Below are 19,899 nucleotides of genomic sequence, written 5' to 3'. Positions count from 1 at the left end.
AATCTTACCTTTGCCTGCCATGCAAATTTTCATATTTTCTTTGTTTTCTTTTTTAACAATGAAAAGGTGGGGACAGTATATCAGCAACCAATCAGTGACATCAAGTCATACCTGTGACTTGTCTTTTCTTTTCCTTTACTATAGAGTGATAAAAACAACTACGTGATAAATCATGAGAAACGGCACTGAAAATCTGGATCTAATCTGGACCAACAAATCCAAGGTATTGTTTACTTTTTCTTTTCTTCTGGGCAACTCAGAGTAAAAGGAAGTTATATGCTAACCTAATTTCAGACACTATGCTTCCTTCTCTGGCAAATGAATCCATTAAAATCTAGGAAGTACCTGCTGACCTGTGCACATTGCTATTCAATGCTGACTCGATATTTTCAGGGAGAGAGTGGAATAAAAGCTTGCATTTTAATAATATCTACTAATGTGTCCTAGCAGCTGTTTTATTTTTGCTGACATGGTAGAGAAAACAGTACCTCATCCTTGGAAAGGATAAGTTTCTGCTGGAGGATTGTACAATTCTGAGTGAACCTGAACTTTATACATTTCTCAGAGCATGCCGAGACCAGCATGAAGTGCCCCCCTTTTCTTTCCTGCTACAGGTTTCAGCATCTAGGTCTATCTTCTTTTTCTTCATTGGCAACCCCACCCACTGTATCATGTGAAATTCCCCAAAGTGGCTGCCTGAAGATTATTAATAATAAGTTTTACGAGAAGACAGGCTGAGCATAACACATTAAAGATAAAAATATGGCAGCATGACAATAATGTGGGGACGTTCAGCAGTTTGTATAGTCATTACCATAGCTCTCTTTTAAAAAATGTGTATTTTTGAGAAAAAGTGAGTGGGGGAGGGGAAGAGAAAGAGAAAGAGACAGAGAATACCAAGCAAGCTTCCCCAGCCTGACACGCGGCTCAAACTCAAGAACAGTGAGATCATGACCTGAGCTGAAATGAAGAGTCAGATGCTTAACCGACTGAGCCACCCAGACACCCCGATTATTCTAGCTTCCTTAATGGGAATGGGAAGTTTACAAATAGGCTTAAGGTCTTCCTTTCTATTTTGAAGGATAGAATACACCCAACCTTCTCACTTAGATCCTGGCTATTTTCTGGATTGCTCATTCATATTTTATTTATTCATCCCGAAATATCACTTGCAATGGATTCACAGGTTTCATTTTGTATCCATTCAAGTATCCAATTCCATTAAGTAGTTTGTATTTCTGGGGACCACCAGTGTATTTCCCACATGACTGAACCCTATATATATTTTCTATATATTCATGAAATGTCTCATTACTATCTTTACTCACAATCATATATTTATATTATCTTTGTACTTTTGGTAACCACAAAGTTGAAAGCTAGTGATTTCCTCAAATACATTTTTCTTCAAATATGATGTAAGTGTAAAAACAATATATAAGCTCAACAGAAAAGGGGCATTTCTATTTGAGGTTTCCTCAAAAAGAGTTTTGGAGTCTATCACTACACAGCCAGCTCATCCCCAATATGCATCCCTGTGGAACTCCTAAGACTTCACAGCTAACATAAAACCCACAAACTCATACACATGAACACACACATACCAATGTGTCTAAACAAATGCATCCCATTGCTTCTATTTGACATTATAAGCTTTTTTTAAAAAAGGAAGGAAAATGAGACACGTTGATTTCTGATCAAATATTTAATCACTATTGCTAAATTGAAAAATTACTATTAAATCACTACTAAATTAAAAGCACATGAATAAAAATCTTATGGATCCACAAGGGACAATGAGAATGGGAGAGAGAGCTGCAGATGAAACATTTCTGCAAATTTTTAGGAGACAAAAACCAGATGGAGAAGTGATAGCTGACCCTGGAAATGAAAGAAGAAAGAAAGAAAGAAAGAAAGAAAGAAAGAAAGAAAGAAAGAAAGAAAGAAAGAAAGAAAGAAAGAAAAGCTACTGCTTAAGAACCTGAAGAGGCTTTACCTCAGAATGATAGTAAAACTATTAAATGCTCTGTACAGCATGGACTGTCACCAGTAGATTTATTGTTGTATCTGGACTAGGTGAGCAAATACCAACCCGGAAAAAACAATGAAAATAAGCATCATCAATAAGTTCTGTTTATGGCAGCACCCACTGCCTTTGGCAGAGAGGTGTGAAATATGGGCCAGAAAACTGGGGAACCAATTGGAAGTTTGTCTAGAGAGTGGTTACTTAATGTGGCACTTAGTATGGTATCTATATAGATAGCATTCACTATGTGCTAACTATAATTGTTGGTGCTTTACAGAAAATATTGTTTTACTTCTATAATAAACCTAAGAGTAGAGTATTAACATTATTCCCTTTACAGGTAAGAAAACTGAGGCACAGATAGGTTAACTTGCTTATGGTGGCCCATAGAGTAAGTGGTGGTGCTAGGATTCAAACCCAAGCAGTCTGTCTCCATACTCTTAATGACTGAGACGTTGCCTCCTACTTTTCTTTCCTTCAGAGAATTTGAATGGAAAAGGCTACTCCTAAGGGAATTTATGCACAGCGGAAAGTAGAGCCAAAGGAAGGAGCTGAAAACAAAGGAATTAAATTAATTTCTTTACTCTGAATTGTGTGGCCTTTCAGACCCACTTTGTTCTCAGGGTAACAGCATATTATCTTCTCCCACCCCAATATGAACACACCTACTGACAGGAGATTGGAGGATGTGTGTCCTAAGAAACAAACACCTTAAGAGGAAAGATCTTCACTTGCTGAATTGGGGGTGGGGGTGGGGTCTCATGGTGAAAAATGTCTACTTAATATCTGTTTACCCTAAAGCCCATCAATGAACAAGCCTCACCTTATCAATTTTTATTGGGTTATTCCTAAATTAAAAGGACCAGAAAAGGTTCAGTAAGAATTTGAGGCATAATTACAACATTAAAAAGATACTACCAATCCTACTAATTGTTATAATTACTCAGTGATAGATGAAGCCAGAAACAAAAATCAGTAATATCCTCAAAGTGATGTTGCATCTACAAACACAATCTAAATTATATGACAAAGGTATTGGGAAAAAAAAAACACACAACGACAAGAAACAGTTCTTGAATACAAAAATGGATGAGAAGTTTTAAGATTTCAACAGATAGACTGAACTATAAATTAAGGTCTCAGAAAGTAGAACACAACAGGAAAGTGATCAAACAGAAGACCAAAACCTAAGAACAACTTTCCTGAACTCTGACTGCTTCCATTTGTTAACCTACATATGCTCTTGGATTTTCTTTGTGGATCAACACATGCATGAAAATAATTTCAGTATAATCTTATGCTTTCTAAATCCTCTTCTCACTTTTGTTTTCTGTTCTATTGCTTAGGCTGAAGCCTAAGTACAATTTTGAATACTGAGAACAGTTAAGATAAACCCTTACCATCTTTCTTATTTTAACAGTAATGTTTTCAAAGTTTCACCACTGTGTTTACTAACATTTGTGATATATTATTTGACTAAAATTAAGAAAATCATGTTATATTCTTACTTTCCAGAAAATTTTATAATAAAAGACTGCTGAATTTTATAAAATGCTGGGAATTTCCTCTTTTAAGTATATTAAGATGGTGAATTATATAAGCAAATTTTCTAATACTGGAAAATTCTTTCAGTCTTGGGATAAGCTCTGCTTATTCATATTCTCAATGTTAGAATTATTTACTTTTATAAATATATTGATGGATTTGGTTTGATATTTACAGTGCTCAATTTTATTTGAGATTTTTCATATTTATTTTGATAAATGAAATTATCTACAAACTTTCTCTAACTTTGCTGTGTTTGTTTGATCTTGTTATCAAATATATGGTAGAATTATGAACTGTGTGGGGTATTACCATCAGTAGTAGTAATAGTAGCAACACAACATAAGATTTACTCTTAGAAAATTTTAAGTATACAGTATAGTATGGTGAGCTGTAGGTACTATGCTATAGAGTAGATCTCTAGAACTTATCTTGCACAGCTGAAACTCTGTACTCTTTGACCATTTCCCCTCCCCCTACCCACCCATTCTATTCTCTGCTTCTATGAATCTATTTTAGATTCCACATTTAAGTAAAATCATACAGTATTTGCCTTTCTCTGTCTGGCTTATTTCACTTCACTTATGTCCTCCATGATTATTAATGCTGCTATAAACACATGCTATAAGTGCATGTGCCCTTTGAACAAGCATTTTTGTATCCTTTAGATAAATACCTAGTGGTGCAATTGCTGGGTTGTAGGGTAGCTCTATTTTTAATTTTTTCGAGGAACCTCCATACTGTTTTCCAGAGTGGCTGCACCAGTTTGCAGTCCCACCAGCAGTGCACAAGTGTTCCCCTTTCTCTGCATCCTTGCATGGCTTAAATTTTTAAAAAATTATTAACGTTTGTTTTCTGGCCTAGAATATGGTCCAACGTGGTGGATATTTCATGTACACTTGAAAACAATACATATTGGCTTTTGTTCAGTGGAGGATTCTATAAATATCAATTATGTCAAATTGGTTGATAGTGTTTTTCAGGTCTTCCATATCCTTATAGATTTTCCATCTGTATTCATTCTATTCATTACTGAGAGGAGCATTGATATCTCCCATCATAATTGTGGATATATCTACTTCTCCTTTCTATTCCATTAATTTTGTTTCATGTGTTTTATAGTTGTGCTAGTAAATGAATTCACATTTGAGATTAGTATTCTTCTTGTTAAAATGATTCCTTATTTTTACGTAAATGTTTTCTTTTTTTCTTGGTAATGTTCCTTGTTCTAAAGCCTACTTTGATACTAAGATACCCACTTCTCCTTCCTTTTTTTTATTAAAAAATTGTTTTAATGTTTATTTATTTTTGAGAGAGAGAGACAGAGTGCCAGCAGGGGAGGGACAGAGAGAGAGAGAGGGAGACACAGAATCTGAAATAGGTTCCAGGCTCTGAGCTGTCAGCACAGAGCCCAACGCAGGGCTCAAACTCACGAACCATGAGATCATGACCTGAGCTGAAGTCAGATGCTTAACTGACTGAGCCACCCAGGTGCCCCACTTCCTTTTGATTAATGTTTACTTGGGATATATTTTTTCATTGTAGTTTTAATCTATCACTGTTTCCCTTCAGATGGTATATAGATGTTTTCTAAAAAATTCTACGAACAATCTTTTGTCTTTTTGCCATTATCTTTTGTCTTTTAATTGATATGGTTAGACTATTCATATTCAATGTAATTATTGATATGTTCAGATCAAATCTTACATTTAGTTAGTTGTTTCTATTTGTTCTACGTCTCCTTTTTCTTTTCTCTTTCTCTGCTGGCTTTTCAATTAATTAAATATTTTCTGGGATTTATTTTGTTTCCATTACTGGTTTAATATTTATACGTCTTTAAAAGACTAGGTTTGCAATATTTATCTTTAATCACCATCTACCTTCAAATAATGTTAAACTACTTCATAAATAGTATATACCTCATACAACATACTTGTAATTCCTCCTTCCCATCTTGTCTTCTCTTATCTACAATTTACTTTAACACCTGCTATAAACCCAAGATACACTGGCATTATTATTGCTTTATACTATTTTTTTTTCAACGTTTATTTATTTTTGGGACAGAGAGAGACAGAGCATGAATGGGGGAGGGGCAGAGAGAGAGGGAGACACAGAATCGGAAACAGGCTCCAGGCTCTGAGCCATCAGCCCAGAGCCTGATGCGAGGCTTGAACTCACGGACCGTGAGATCGTGACCTGGCTGAAGTCGGAGGCTTAACCGACTGTGCCACCCAGGCGCCCCTGCTTTATACTATTTTAGTAAAAGAGAGAAATATACTTTACATGTATCTTCATTTTACTATTTCTGGAGATATCTATGTATACATTTAGATCTTAGCTTATGTGTAATACATGGTTTCTGCTTAAAGAACTTCCTTTAACATACATTATATTGAAGGTCTGCTAATAATAAAATTTCTTTGCTTTTGTCTAAAAATGTTCTTATTTGACCTCCATTTTTGAATGATACTTTTGCTCTGTATAGGATTCTGGGTTGGCAATTTTTTTTTCTTCTTTCAAACCTTTAAATATGTCACTCTACTGTCTTCTGGCTTACATAATTTCTAACACAATAATTCTTATTCTAGTTCTTCTGTATGCAATGTGCCTTTTTCCTTTGGCTGTCTTCAAGATTTTTCTCTTTATTTTTCTTCAGCAGTTTAAATATGATAGGTATGTTTTTAATATATTTTTTTAAGTTTTCATTCATTTATTTTGAGAGGTGAGGAGGGGCAGAGAAAGAGGCAGAAAGAGACAGAGAATTCCAGGCAGGCTCCGCACTGAGAACACAGCTCTGAGAGCAGAAAACTGAGAGCACAGAGCACAGAGCCTGATGTGGGACTTAAACTCGTGAACCATGAGTTCATGACCTGAACCAAAACCAAGAGCCAAACACTTAATCAACTGAGCCACCCAGGCACCCCAATAGATATGTTTTTAGAGGGGAGTATTTGTCCTGTTTGGTGGTTCTCTGACCTTATTGGATCTGTGGTTTAATTTCTTTATCCATAGTTAAATTTGTTGTTGTTTTCTCTTCGTTTTTTTGAGATTCCAAGTAAATGTTTGCTAAACCATTTGATGTTGTTCCATAGCTCTTGGTTTCTTTGTTTTTGTTTTTTTGTTTTTTTAAATTACTTAGGCTATATGTCTAATCCACTTATGAACCCATGACATGCATTTTTACCTCTATTATCATGCTTTTTATCTTTAGAATACCCATTTGTTTCTTTCTAATGGAGTCTCTCTCTCTGCTGAAACTTCCCATATATTCATGTAATAACATTTACTTTTTCCAGAAAAAAATTTGCCATATTAATCACAGCTAATTTGAATTTATTTTCTGATAATTCCTATCTATAACTGGGCCATTTTGGGGAGTCTGGTTCTATTGATGACCCTGCCTTTGACAATGAGCTGTTTTTCTTCTTTTTCTCATGACTTTTATTGAACTCCTATCATTAAGGGCAGAACAAATTCTAAAACACATAGTATTTATGCCTGGAAATGCACATACCTCTTCTTTTGCTAGTGTTTTATATGTGGAGTTAATCTACTCAGAAGTTGAACTGGGTTTTGTTTTGTTTTGTTTAAACTGTTACTATAAATACCTTCAAGCAGCACTGACTTCAATTTCTTAATGCTCTTTCCCAGCATTTGAACTTTAGCAATTTGTTAAATATTTTAGCTGAGGTACTCTTGTCTGCTTGTGTGGCACTTGACTTGACATCTCTTCCTTGTAGTTTGCTGCAGGGAAGCCACTGCTTTTTGTCTCTTTTGGGGACTTGGACTCTTCCTAGACTTCAGGCCACTAGGCTGTCTTGAGACCTCAGCTGTCTAATGAATTCAAGAATAGTTATTATTTTGTAGATTATCTGGCTTTTTCCTATTGTTAAGGTGAGAACGACACTATTTCTAATTTCCTATATTGTTAAGTGGGTGTGGAACTACTCTATCCAATATCCTCTGAGACCCCTAAACCAAAACCAAAATCAAAACCAGTATTCTTGGTTCAGTTCAGGAGTCAGTGGGCTGTGGTCAACTTGGCTCAGTTAGAGGTAAAGCCATCCCTGCTTCTTTCCAGTTTTCTGTAAGCCTACATGGAAGAATTTTTACTCTTCCTCCAGGTCATTTTAATGAGATCATTTGTAGTTTCTCATCAGACACTGGGCATTTTGAATCCTTATCATTTCACAAGGTTAGAATTTCTAACTACTTTTGCCTACTTCTGAATCTGGAGATTGATGGTTCTTTGGCCTCAACATTGGTTCGACACCTATCTAAAATAGCCAGTGAAATAGTACCTCTGGGGAAGCACAATGTTCTAAGTAAAGAAAACCATCTTGGTTTTGGAAGACCCGGATTCACAGTCTGTCTCCACTAGTGGTAAGGTGTAGAAAGTACTTTCTTCACATAATTTGAAATAATGGACATGCATGTTAGTTGGCTGGATTTAGATCAGTCTTGAAAGTTAAGGATGATGCTTTTGACACGTTATACAGTATCTGTGAGTCAACAAGGATTAAAGATAAACTAGACGTAATCAAATAAATAGTATTTCAAAACAATATTCCCATTTACTTACAAAACCTTTTGATCTGCCCTCATAGTCTTGAAAATCATTTGGATTAGTATCTTCATTTTAACAAAGAGGCTATCGAGAAAGAATAATAAGTGACAACTACTAAGAGAAAGACCTGGGGTACAAACACAAGTGTTTCCGACTCTCCTTCCATGTGTTTCTTCTATTCTGCACTGATGTCTCCTTAAAAGAGTTACCATATATTGGTATACAGAATATAGCCTCACTTAGATAGCTCCAGGAAGAACAGGAAACCCCTTCAATCACTACAAAATAATTCAGTGCTTTCTGACATAGTGTAAGAGATTTTCTCTCCTGATTGTTTAGCTTAAAAATTTGCTGAATTGACAGAGGAATGATGGAAATAGCTGATATGAATGCTTTTAAAAAACGGATGGTGAAAAAAGGAAAGTGGAAGTATTGGCTGACTGTAGCAAGAGAACAGAACCCAGGAATGCTGGTTAAAAAAATCGATTATCCCAGCAGGGTTACTGAAGCTGAGCATACAAAGGGCAAGTTGATAATGAGAGCCTGCCGCTTTGGATAACACTGACAGCTGAGGGTTTACAGTTACCCATAAGCAGTATGTAATCCTATATTCTGTCTCAAGAAATAAGCCTCGCATGTGTCCTTGCTATATCTTCAGGAAGCAGGACTTGAGGGGCATTGGCAAAATAGGCTTGTTTTTCAACAGCTTTAATTTCACTCCCCGACTTCTTAGAAAGTGTAAATTTCTGCAGAGTACCACTGCGCCCATTTTGTTTCTGCCAGCTCTTTCTCACTGGATTCCCTCCATTTTCCTGGTCACTTCCCACATTTACTCACAAGGCCTGAAGCAACTTAAAAGCAATGGGTCAAGCCTCGGTGAGCAAAAGGAGATGCATTTCCCTAAAAACTTCATTCTATAAACATCTTACCCTTTGAGAAAAACTATGTTGTTGTTGGAAATACGTATTTTAACTTGAGTTTCTGGTTTGCTAGCCTTCTTTCTAAATAATTCATTATAAATTATAAGATTTTTTTAATAAGTTAGTTATCAATGTATATTTAACTTTTTTGGTTGTAGGAAAAAAAATCAAGAGCAAAGTGTATCAGTACCGAAATGCTAAGAGTTTGAGGAATTTAAAAAAATAATCTTGTGTTTAGAGTTTCAAAGTCTTTTCACATGTTATCTTATTTTAACATATGTGGGGATGGATGAAGTTCATTTCAGCAACCTGTTTTTCAAACAACTACTTATTGTACAAGTGGAATAAAATCCCTTTCTCTAGTCTTATGTTCTATTGGGCCCAGATAGTTCTTATTTCTAATTCCTTGACCTAATTTTACTCTATAACAAGAGAGAATCTTATTTCTTCATTTTAAATTTAAGGCTAGTATTATATGGAAGCAAATCAGGTCAAATAGAAGAAGAAAAATAATTCAGTAATGTGACTCAAAAGATGCCTATATATAAAACATTTGAGGGGCGCCTGGGTGGCGCAGTCGGTTAAGCGTCCGACTTCAGCCAGGTCACGATCTCGCGGTCCGTGAGTTCGAGCCCCGCGTCAGGCTCTGGGCTGATGGCTCAGAGCCTGGAGCCTGTTTCCGATTCTGTGTCTCCCTCTCTCTCTGCCCCTCCCCCGTTCATGCTCTGTCTCTCTCTGTCCCAAAAATAAATAAACGTTGAAAAAAAAATAATTAAAAAAAAATAAAACATTTGAGTTTAAATAAACCATTCCTCCCAGTCCCATATAATCACAGATGATTTGTCCCCATGTGTATAAAACTAGACATTTCATAAAGGCGACTGCATCTTCCACATTTGTCCTGTTCAAGTACAGGGTATTATTTACAATTTTTTAGAAGGTACTTATATAAGACATTCAGGCTCAGCAATCTAGGTTTTTGATTTATCTGAAAGGCGACAAAAGGTAGTTAAATTGGTTTTTCCTTGGGCATGCTTTACCTCCTACCAGTCCACTCAGGTTAGAAATAATAGCTTTATGTAGCTCTCAGAACTTGGGTCAGACTCTTCTGACACTTTGCGTATAGATGTGCCCAAAGGCATACGGTCCCACATGTGAAGTCCGCTATAATACATTATGATAATAGCAAAAGTTGTATCCACACCTTCACTTTTCTAGCAGGAAGCATTTATATTTGCGCATAATATTCTCATGAGGTTTGATAGGGAACATGATGAGAATACCTTTCTACATTTTTATTAATGACTTCACTCTTCAGAATATCTGAAAGCAAGAAGTTCAAGCTTTTCTGACCTAAAGCAGCAGCACAGCACACCAGCTAAGGTAACAGCTTTCAGTAAGGGATGAAACCTCAGAGACATCTTTGATGTCAGCTTATTCACTCAGGTACAGATAATATTGCTCATGGCACTCTTCGTATCTTAGGTTATATTATCGAGGCCCACAGTTCATACTGCAAAAAATGATTTGCTAAAATATCTTTGATCATTTTTTACATATTTCCAGTTTTGAAGAAATGCTTTTCTTCCATCATTTGTCCTAGTTTTAGATAAAGATCTTACCGCTCAATTCATTAATGATTTCTCAAGTTACTTGTTAACTTTGGGAAGCTTTCAATGCCATTACTTCAGAAAGCCTTGGGGATTTCAGTTTCCTAAACAAGAAGAAAATATTCCATTTTGTCACTGAAGATTTTTATTACTTCAAATCTCTATTATCCATGAAGAGGTGATCCATAAATTTACACAAGAAACCACAGCTGTTCTTGCACTTGCACCCCATGCCTGACTCTCGTATTTAGGTTAGCTGAATGCTGCGGCAAGCACAATGGGAGGGAGTAAATGGTGTGAGAATACATTAAAATATGGGATATTTACTTGAAATTGTCAGTCACAAGAAATTAAAATAATTTGGACAGCTCTTGGATCAAAAAAAGGGAAAGCTTGAGAGCTGTTAATGTTAATTCATCTGCTCTGAAAAATCCAAGATAATAGCAGATACATAATTATAAAACTTTTGTTTGATATAAGAAATTTCTTATCTTTTAAATGTAATGATATGTTCAAAGTGATAAATACAGTAATTTAATGTCGTTTACTGAACGTATTCAAATAGATGATAATGAAATTTGGTATGACCAATGAATCACAACACTTCAACATTTGCCAACTTATATGGTGGGCAGAAAATTCCTCTCAGAGAGGAGGTACAGTATCAATAACCAAAAAGTGAAATGCTGCATTATATTTAGATGATAATTTTTAAAGCATTTCTAAATACGTCGGTGATGTGACCCTGAAACCAGCCCTCTAAGGTAGGTAAATGTCATAAGAATATGAATGCAATGGTATGATGCCTTTCCCAAATGGAAGTTAAGATTGCCCTTTAAAAATGAAATTGGGGAGAATACAAATGTAATGCATGAAATCATTCTGCTTTGGAAATGACATAATCCATGAGGCTGCCTGTGACTGTATTATCAAAGACTTCAGAAAATACTAAAAATTTAATCAAGGATGTCTTGTCTGCACACATTAGGATGCATCACTGCAATGTCATCTTAACAAAGCAAGGCTCTGTGATTACAGGGTGAAGGGGTCTGCAAGAAGTTTGCAAAGGCAGGGTCCAATGAGCAGAAAATCACAGTATATTTGCACCATTATGCTTGGAGGAGGTTTCCCTGATGAACCAGCACAAATATTTATTTGTGGGTCTCTCCTTGAGTAAGATTGGATGCATCAGGCTAACATTATTTGATGCCACAGGCAGTTAAAGTCCTCCAACTTATATCTCTTGCTCTGTTTCCATGCTAACAAGATGACATCCTATTTCGATAATAAATGTGCTTAACCTGTGCAGTTCCAGTGGGAAGGGAAGGTACTTATCAGGCACATAGATCATTTAGGTCTACTTAGAAATGATAAAAGTATGATGCATTTTGGTAAGGTGGCAATGTAAACTCATTTTGGTTACTTGGCAGTGAAAACTCTTCTACTTAGATCTCATTCTCCCACTCCAGAGTCCTATTAAAATGAGTACTTACTGTAAAAGATTAAAAGGAAAACAAGCATCACTAGAAAGTGGGAGCACTGCCATGAACATGTTACAAACTTCATATATTCATGCTACTCTAATTTATTACATGCTCATTGGAGGCCAGGTATTCTCTAAGTGCTTGGGATGTATCAGTCAGTGAAAGACACAAAGATCCTTACCTTTATATACTTTACATTTTAATTGGAGGATTCAGAAAATAATGGTAAACACAAAATAGGTAAATAATATATTAGAGAGTCCTTTGGCAAAAGGAAAACTCAAGCAGGGTAAGGGGTGTTGTGAATCTTGGGAGTAAGAAGAAAATTTCTGGTATTCAATAGGGAGGCCAATCCAAAATCATCCAATAGGTGGATGATTTCATTGAGAAGCTGAAAACTGAGCAGAAAGGTAAGAGGACAGGGCATTAGGCAAACCAATAACTAGGAGAACTGCATACCTGCAGAGGGAGCAACTAGACTAGAGGTTCTAGGTGAGTATGACTTGCAGGTTTTCTCATATATTAATACCATGGCTCGGATTGGGTGCAAACAAGAGAACAGACTGACGGCGTTACTTCCCTTGCCCACCCATGACTCACAGTGTCACAGAAGAGGCAACAACAGTGACATCAGAGGAGGATCTCCTATCTTCAGCCCCAAAAACCTCTTTGAAATAGATTTACTCAAAAAAGACAGAGAACAGAATATTTCTTACTTCTATTCAGTAAGAGTTCAATAATAATTGATCAGTTCTTGGATCTATTCAATTAAGCATTTATGGAAAAAAGACAACCTTAAAATCAATGACTTGCATTGAGATGACTTCTGTTACAAACATGGTGATGTTAGCCTGTGCTTTCTTCCACTTGATCCACCTTCCAGAATGTGACCAAATGATCAAAGAAATATGAGGACATTATGTCAGCCTGGAAACCATAAAGAGTTTTTGAGGAATCTCTGAAAAACTTACAACAAGCAAGACTGGTGTAAAGCAAGCATCATTCAACCCATATGATTCACCAAATTGGAAAATTAATATGAGGTCTGAAGCAGCAAGAGCTGAGGGTCAAGGCTGACTGAGGGGCAGCTGACGGATAGCACATAACTTGAATGTTTCCATGTACAGTCTCAACTTACATGGCATAGAGACATAGAAGTTTACTAACACTATCTGCTATAATACATCTGGAAGATATAGACAAGTGTGACCAATTAAAAACAACAGTGCAGTAAAAAATACTTCAATAGAGGACACGAATACTATAGTGAGACTCTCTCCTTCTTCTAAATATGGATCTTTGGTGAACATAAATAGATGAATTATAATCCTTGGTTTGTTATATACTGACATCACTGAGCAAAGGCCTTTTTATACGTATTTATTTTTAGTAATATAATGAGTATCCTCAAACTCATCACCCACGCCAAAAACTTAAGAATACTTACTTCTGCTTATGTAGGCCTCCTCTAGTTTGTCTCCCTGCCTCTCTCTAGAGCTGATAACTATATTAAATTTTATGCTTGCCTCTTTTTTTTCTTTAAAAAAGTGATCACATATATAGGTATAGCTAATCAATATATTTAATTTTGCTTGATTTAAAAAAATTTTAGTGTTTTTATTAATTTTTGAGAGAGAAGGAAAGAGACAGAGACAGAGCTTGAGCAGGGGAAGGGCAGAGAGGGAGGGAGACACGGAATCTGAAGCATGCTCCAGGCTCTGAGTTGTTAGCACAGAGCCTGCTACAGGGTTTGAACTTGTAAACTATGAGACCATGACCTAAGCCGAAGTCGGACACTTAACTGACTGAGCCATCCAGGTGCCCCACAATTTTGCTTGGTTTTTAATTTCATAACAGGGAATCATGTAAATATAGTCTTCTGGGTCTTGCTCTTTTGACTTACTAAATTATGAAGATTTGACCATAGCTTTGTACTGAGCATGGATGTGAAGCTTCTTTGGAAGTTCTGCAGATGCCTTAGCACAACTCAGTTCTCTGATACAGGGGAGCAATCACTGGATGATCTCTTGGGGTCTCCCTACAACCTCTGCATCAGCTTCTGCTCTTGATGGTACCATACCATCCATGGCTTCATCTTTCTGGGTGTTCCTGTATCAGCATGACTCCCTCCTGGGTGACTGCTTTTGTTAATCCAGAGCAATAACATAGTATTAAGTGAGAGTTTACTGGGCACAAAAGAACAATCTGCAAACTGAGAGTCTTCAAATCCAAAACCAATATGAACCTCAGAGGCTGACATAACAGGATGTCTTATAAAGTGAAAAAGAGGAAGTTGTTTAACCTTTATAATGACTGGTTATAACAATGAGGGTTTTCTAGACAGCAGGGAATTAATTAAAAGTGATTATCTTATACTACTTTAGGAAGATGACTTAAGTTTCTTTTATAAGTATCAGAGGCATTTATAAGAAATAACCGAAGTTAAGTTTTGCTTATGATTATGAAATAAGCTAGATTTAATTTTGCTTACATGGCTTAAATGGTTTTACCTGCTTGAGGAAGTTTCAGGCCAGATCTCCATTTTATTTTACTTTAACACTATAAGTATAACTCAAGCCAGGCTACTTTCCTCAGGGGGCACTTGGTCCATATAAACTTCCAAATGTTGGGAGTTCCACTCCCAGCTGCCTCCACCAAGACCCTTCCTCTTCTCTTGTCCTGTTTGCCTTTATGTAACTGCTCCAGCCAGGCTTTGCCTGAAGAATTCCCAGGAGGGACAGAGGGAAGTTCTTGAAGTTCAGGGACTGGATGCTTCCAAATTCCAAGAAATGCGTGTTTTGCTCACCCAAGGGCCTTCACTCATCCCCCTCTGCTATAGCAGTGAGTGCCTAAATGCTTCTGCAGTTTATCAGGCATCGAGTGGGGATTTGGATCAGCTCCCCTTCTTGCAGGCACTCTGGTCTCTCTAAAAGCCCTATCCACTTGGCTTGAAGAGTAGGAAAGCAGCTCTCTGTCCTCTTACAAGGAGAAGTAAGGGGAAATGCTACAGCACCCCCACCAAAGGCAACTCATTGCTCAGAAGAATAATTTCCTTTAAACTCTTGCTATTTGTATGATATGGAAGACTGAGCTGAGATTTGCTTTGCAGCTTTTCTTTTTCTTTCCTTTGAAGGTAGGAATATTAGCTAATATTAGCTAAGTTGGAAAATATATCAACACTGGCTAGATATCAACTGTTGACATTGCTTATCATGGGGGGTGGATTCAAGGTATGTAGGGTAAGACTATTATTTTTGCTTTGTGTTACTTGCTTGCTTTGTTACTTCTTGTAGTTTAAAAAACTATTTTGGGTAAACATGCAAGTCAAATAGACTTAGTGGAAAATTATTGACAGAGGCGGTAGCAAACCTACAAATGAACTATTTCTAAGGGGTTGTTTTCCGGGAGTCCACCTGATGAGATGATTATCTTTGTCTTTGGAATCAGTGGTAGGCTTTCAAGTTTCAAACAATCACCTGAAAAGCAGAAAACTCTCTGTATTTTTTTTTAATTTTTATTTGAGAGAAAGAGAGAGAGACAGCACAAGTTGGGGAGGGGCAGAGAGAGAGGGGGAAAAGAATTTGAAGCAGGCCCCAAACTCTGAGCTGTCAGCACAGAGCCCAGATGCGGGGCTGGAACTCATGATTTGAGCTGAAGCTGGACACTTAACCGAATGAGCCACCCAGGTGCCCCAGCTCTCTGTATTTTGATTCTACAAGACAAATAAGTCCTCTTCCAGACACTTAACAAAACAATCATGAAAGGAGATTAGAGAACATTCTAATATAACAAAGGAATCAATAATCAGGGATATCAAGTTAAAACAGTGAAACATTCTGAAATGTTCACTATTGATATGTATGTTTCGGACATGTATGTTTTAGATGAGTAACTCATTTTGAACATTATTTAACTGAGTAGAAAAACAAGGTATTACTTTTTGAATTTGTAAAACTAAACAAAAACATTTAAATAAATATGACTTTACTGATAAAAAGTATTTTTATAGAGTGTTTAGAGATTGAAACTAGAATTATTTTTTCTCCTTAAATTTAATCTCACCCTCTTCCTTTGTCCATATTACTCTAAGGCATATCTGCTCATGCCACTCTCTAGCTTAAAAATACTCAAATCCTGCCATTTGCCTGCTAGAAAAAATTAACATTTCTTACTGTGATGCACAGAGTCCTTCATTATTAGGCATAAGATCCCTACTCATTTTAATTTCAGAGCACTTCTCATGTACTCTACATTTTATTATCATTGAACAATTTGCTGTTGTCTGAGCTTATCATAGCCTTTTATATATCTATTCCTTTGCTCATTTTATTCTTTCTAGCTGAAATCCTGAAATGATCTTCTGCCCATGAACTACAAATTATCCTTCTATACCCAACCCTTATGTCATCTCTGCAAGGGCTCTTCTAAAAGTCTGGATGGCTAGCCACTCCATTCTCTTATAATTATTCACTTATGTCAGTTACCTCTATCTACTGTAACAATTTATTCAACTCTCTATCCCAAACTTCTCAGAGTTCTTTTTTTTTTAATGTTTTTATTTATTTTTGAGACAGAGAGAGACAGAGCATGAGCAGGAGAGGGGCAGAGAGAGAGACACAGAATCTGAAGCAGGCTCCAGGCTCTGAGCTGTCAGCACAGAGCCCAACGCGGGGCTCAAACTCACAGACTGTGAGATCATGACCTGAGCCGAAGTCGGACACTTAACCGACTGAGCCACCCAGGCGCCCCTCAGAGTTCTTGAATATCTACTCAATACATATTTTTCAGTTTTAATGCATAAATATTAAAAAATTAAACTCTAGATTTAACTGAATATTCTAAAGTGGTTCAATGATCATAATTTAATGTCATAGTTTACTTAGTAAGTCCAAGATCATTTTGTACTCTATTTCCCTATGTGGTAAATTCTAATGCAGTAGTTAATTTCATGGTAAAAAGCATTCAACAGTCTGCATATATACATAAGATTTTTGTATACAGCTACATAAAATCTGATTTTTAGTAAAAGATAAGACTCTTTTTTTTTTTTCAAATTAAAAGTATAAACTGTTTAAACCTCAGTTTAAAAGTTTCACTTTGGAGATTTTTGTCACTCTTCCCAGGGCTAAAAAGATACCATACTCTCTCAGAAAGGTGACTAGGAAGAATATGAATATGCTTTTACCTCTTAAAAAAAAGTATTATTTTTAGCAATGTCAGTTACTTACTGTACTCCAAGACTTGTATAGCTCTCTTCTTACTCTTATTTTCAAGTGTGAAAGGAGAGTTGTCTCCATCCTGTGAACGAGTACACTTATTTGTGAAGCTCTGATATTAATCTTGTCTTACCCCAGGAGTGGCTGCCTTAGCCAGATCTGCTGATTTATTATCATAGATCACTGCAAAGGTGATTATAGCAGTATGGTAAATGACTAGGAATTCAGTTTATTGCTCTGGGTTACCCCTGCAGCTTTGCAATTACTTCACCCAAGGTTGACTGAACTTTCCCAGCTTATTTTTTTCTTCAGTGGCACTATGTCTCTTGCCCCTGTAGTTTTTCTATGTGGTGATGTGATAAGTACAACTATTTCCAGGCAAACAGCACATTCTGGCTTACAGTCATCAGGACATTAAAGGAACACGAAATTCAGATAAACTGCGATAGGCCCAGGCTGAGGGAACCACTGTGCTCTCAGGTTTGTGAAGTTTGCATTGATGTGTTCTCTACCAGAGCATTGTAAGCCTCAGCTGGTTGCTAGTGCCAGATGCTGTTGCTAAGGCAGCTTGCCAATCTCTTTCCTCTAGACCTGCTTGTTTTCCCAGAGTTGTCTTGGTAGGCTATATAAATATTTCAACAATGAAAAAGCATGCAGGAGGGAATTCTGAGAAAGATTATGGTATAATGGATGACAGAGAAGAAACTGATCTAAACAACCAGAAAGAAATGTGCAACAAACAAAACAGAACAAAACCCTTCACCAGGGCTGAAATTATGGAATGGTGCCAAACACATGCTCCAGATAATTTAGACTGAGCCAAATCAAAGGAAGTCACCAGGAGAAAATGCACATTTCCCCTTTTTAGAGAGTAGTGCAATATTGCAGGAAATTATGGGAAGACCTTTTAGAAAACCCATAAAATATACACTAATTTGGAGGAATGAAGGCCTTGGTGACAGGGCTATGTGATAAAATGTGTGGCTATTTCTTTCTTTGACCTAGATCTTTAATTATGATGTGAGATTATTCTAATATAATTAAAAGATAAAGGAGATAAGGTTGGACCATGAAAAAGATGGAAAACAGCCTACAAGGAGCCATTGTTTTAAAGATAAGTACCAGCAAAGATAGCTAAAGTGGGAAAGGTGACAAAGCATGCAGATCATTTAATTCAGTTATTTACTAACCTAATTCCTCGGCAATTTTAATGCAAATGGACAATCCAGAAAGAGCAGAACCCTCACCCACTAGGCAAAGTTTACCAATACCCCCAACCACCCCAAATCAAAATAGTGACAATTACAGAACTAAATATAACGAAGCAAAAAAAATTTTTTTTAGTTGAAACTAACCAACTTTCCTCAGATTGTTGTGTAACTGAACATAGAATATACAACGTATGCTTTATACAAATTCTCAGACATAAATCACAGGGAGGGATTACAAGATTCACCTATACTATTTAAGGGGAAATAGGGAGACACTAGGATTGCTTAGGTGTGTTCTCACTGAAAACATGAATCACCATTAAAACAAACACATAAAGTTATACAAAATACCTGAATCAATTTAAATGAAATAAATCTAGACTGCATAACATTTCACAGTCCTAGAGTTGAGTCCATGGCATAGTTCTAGACTCCAAATATTATCTGGAATGGACTATATGTGAATCCAACCCCCCACCTAGTTCCATTTAGGTTCTCTCTACTTTCCCATGTCCCCTTCTCTGTCACTGGCAGCAAGATATTTAAGGACTGAACCTGGGACACCCCTCCCAGCCCCAACAGTCTACTTCCTCACCACAGAAAATTTCACACTCACTATTAACTTACTTCTTTTTCTTACATTACTGCTACTTTCATTTCCTACTTACAGACCCCTTTCTTTTATTTTAAGCTGAAGAGAAAAATCAGTTTTTAAGATATTTTATTTGTTTTTATTTTGGCTTCCCTTTGGTAGTTCTTTCAAACCTAGTGATTAGAACCTGGACTCTTTTTTTTTAATGTTTGTTTATTCTTGAGAGAGAGAGAGACAGGCATGAGTGGGGCAGGGGCAGAGAGAGAGGAGACACAGAATCTGAAGCAGACTCCAGGCTCTGAGAAGTCAGCACAGAGCCCAACGTGGGGCTCGAACTCACGAATGGTGAGATCATGACCTGAGCTGAAGTCTGACGCTTAAACAACTGAGCCACCCAGGTGCCCTTGGAGTCTTTTTTTTTTTTATCATTCATATGTTGGGTAATGGTTGATGAAAGAATATAAAACATCTCACTTATTGACTTGCTATTGATCTGCCACAAATTAATAATCCACATATTATCTTGACAAACATGCAAAAAGGTGGCTTCAAAAGCATACATTGGATGATTTACTTCAGGAAATATACTATCACTAGAACATTTGAGGCGGCATAAACTTGTATCATTCAGGAAATTAAAGCATAAAGTTCTGTAAAATAAGAGATAAAAATATGCTAATAATAGAGTGAGATGAAAAAGCTTCTGGCATGTCTGAGGAATAAAT

The sequence above is a fragment of the Puma concolor genome, chromosome D4 (assembly GCF_028749965.1).
Source record: "Puma concolor isolate L17-30 chromosome D4, mPumCon1.1.hap2, whole genome shotgun sequence".
NCBI classification, from domain to species: Eukaryota; Metazoa; Chordata; class Mammalia; order Carnivora; family Felidae; genus Puma; species Puma concolor.
This window is presented reverse-complemented; position numbering follows the sequence as displayed.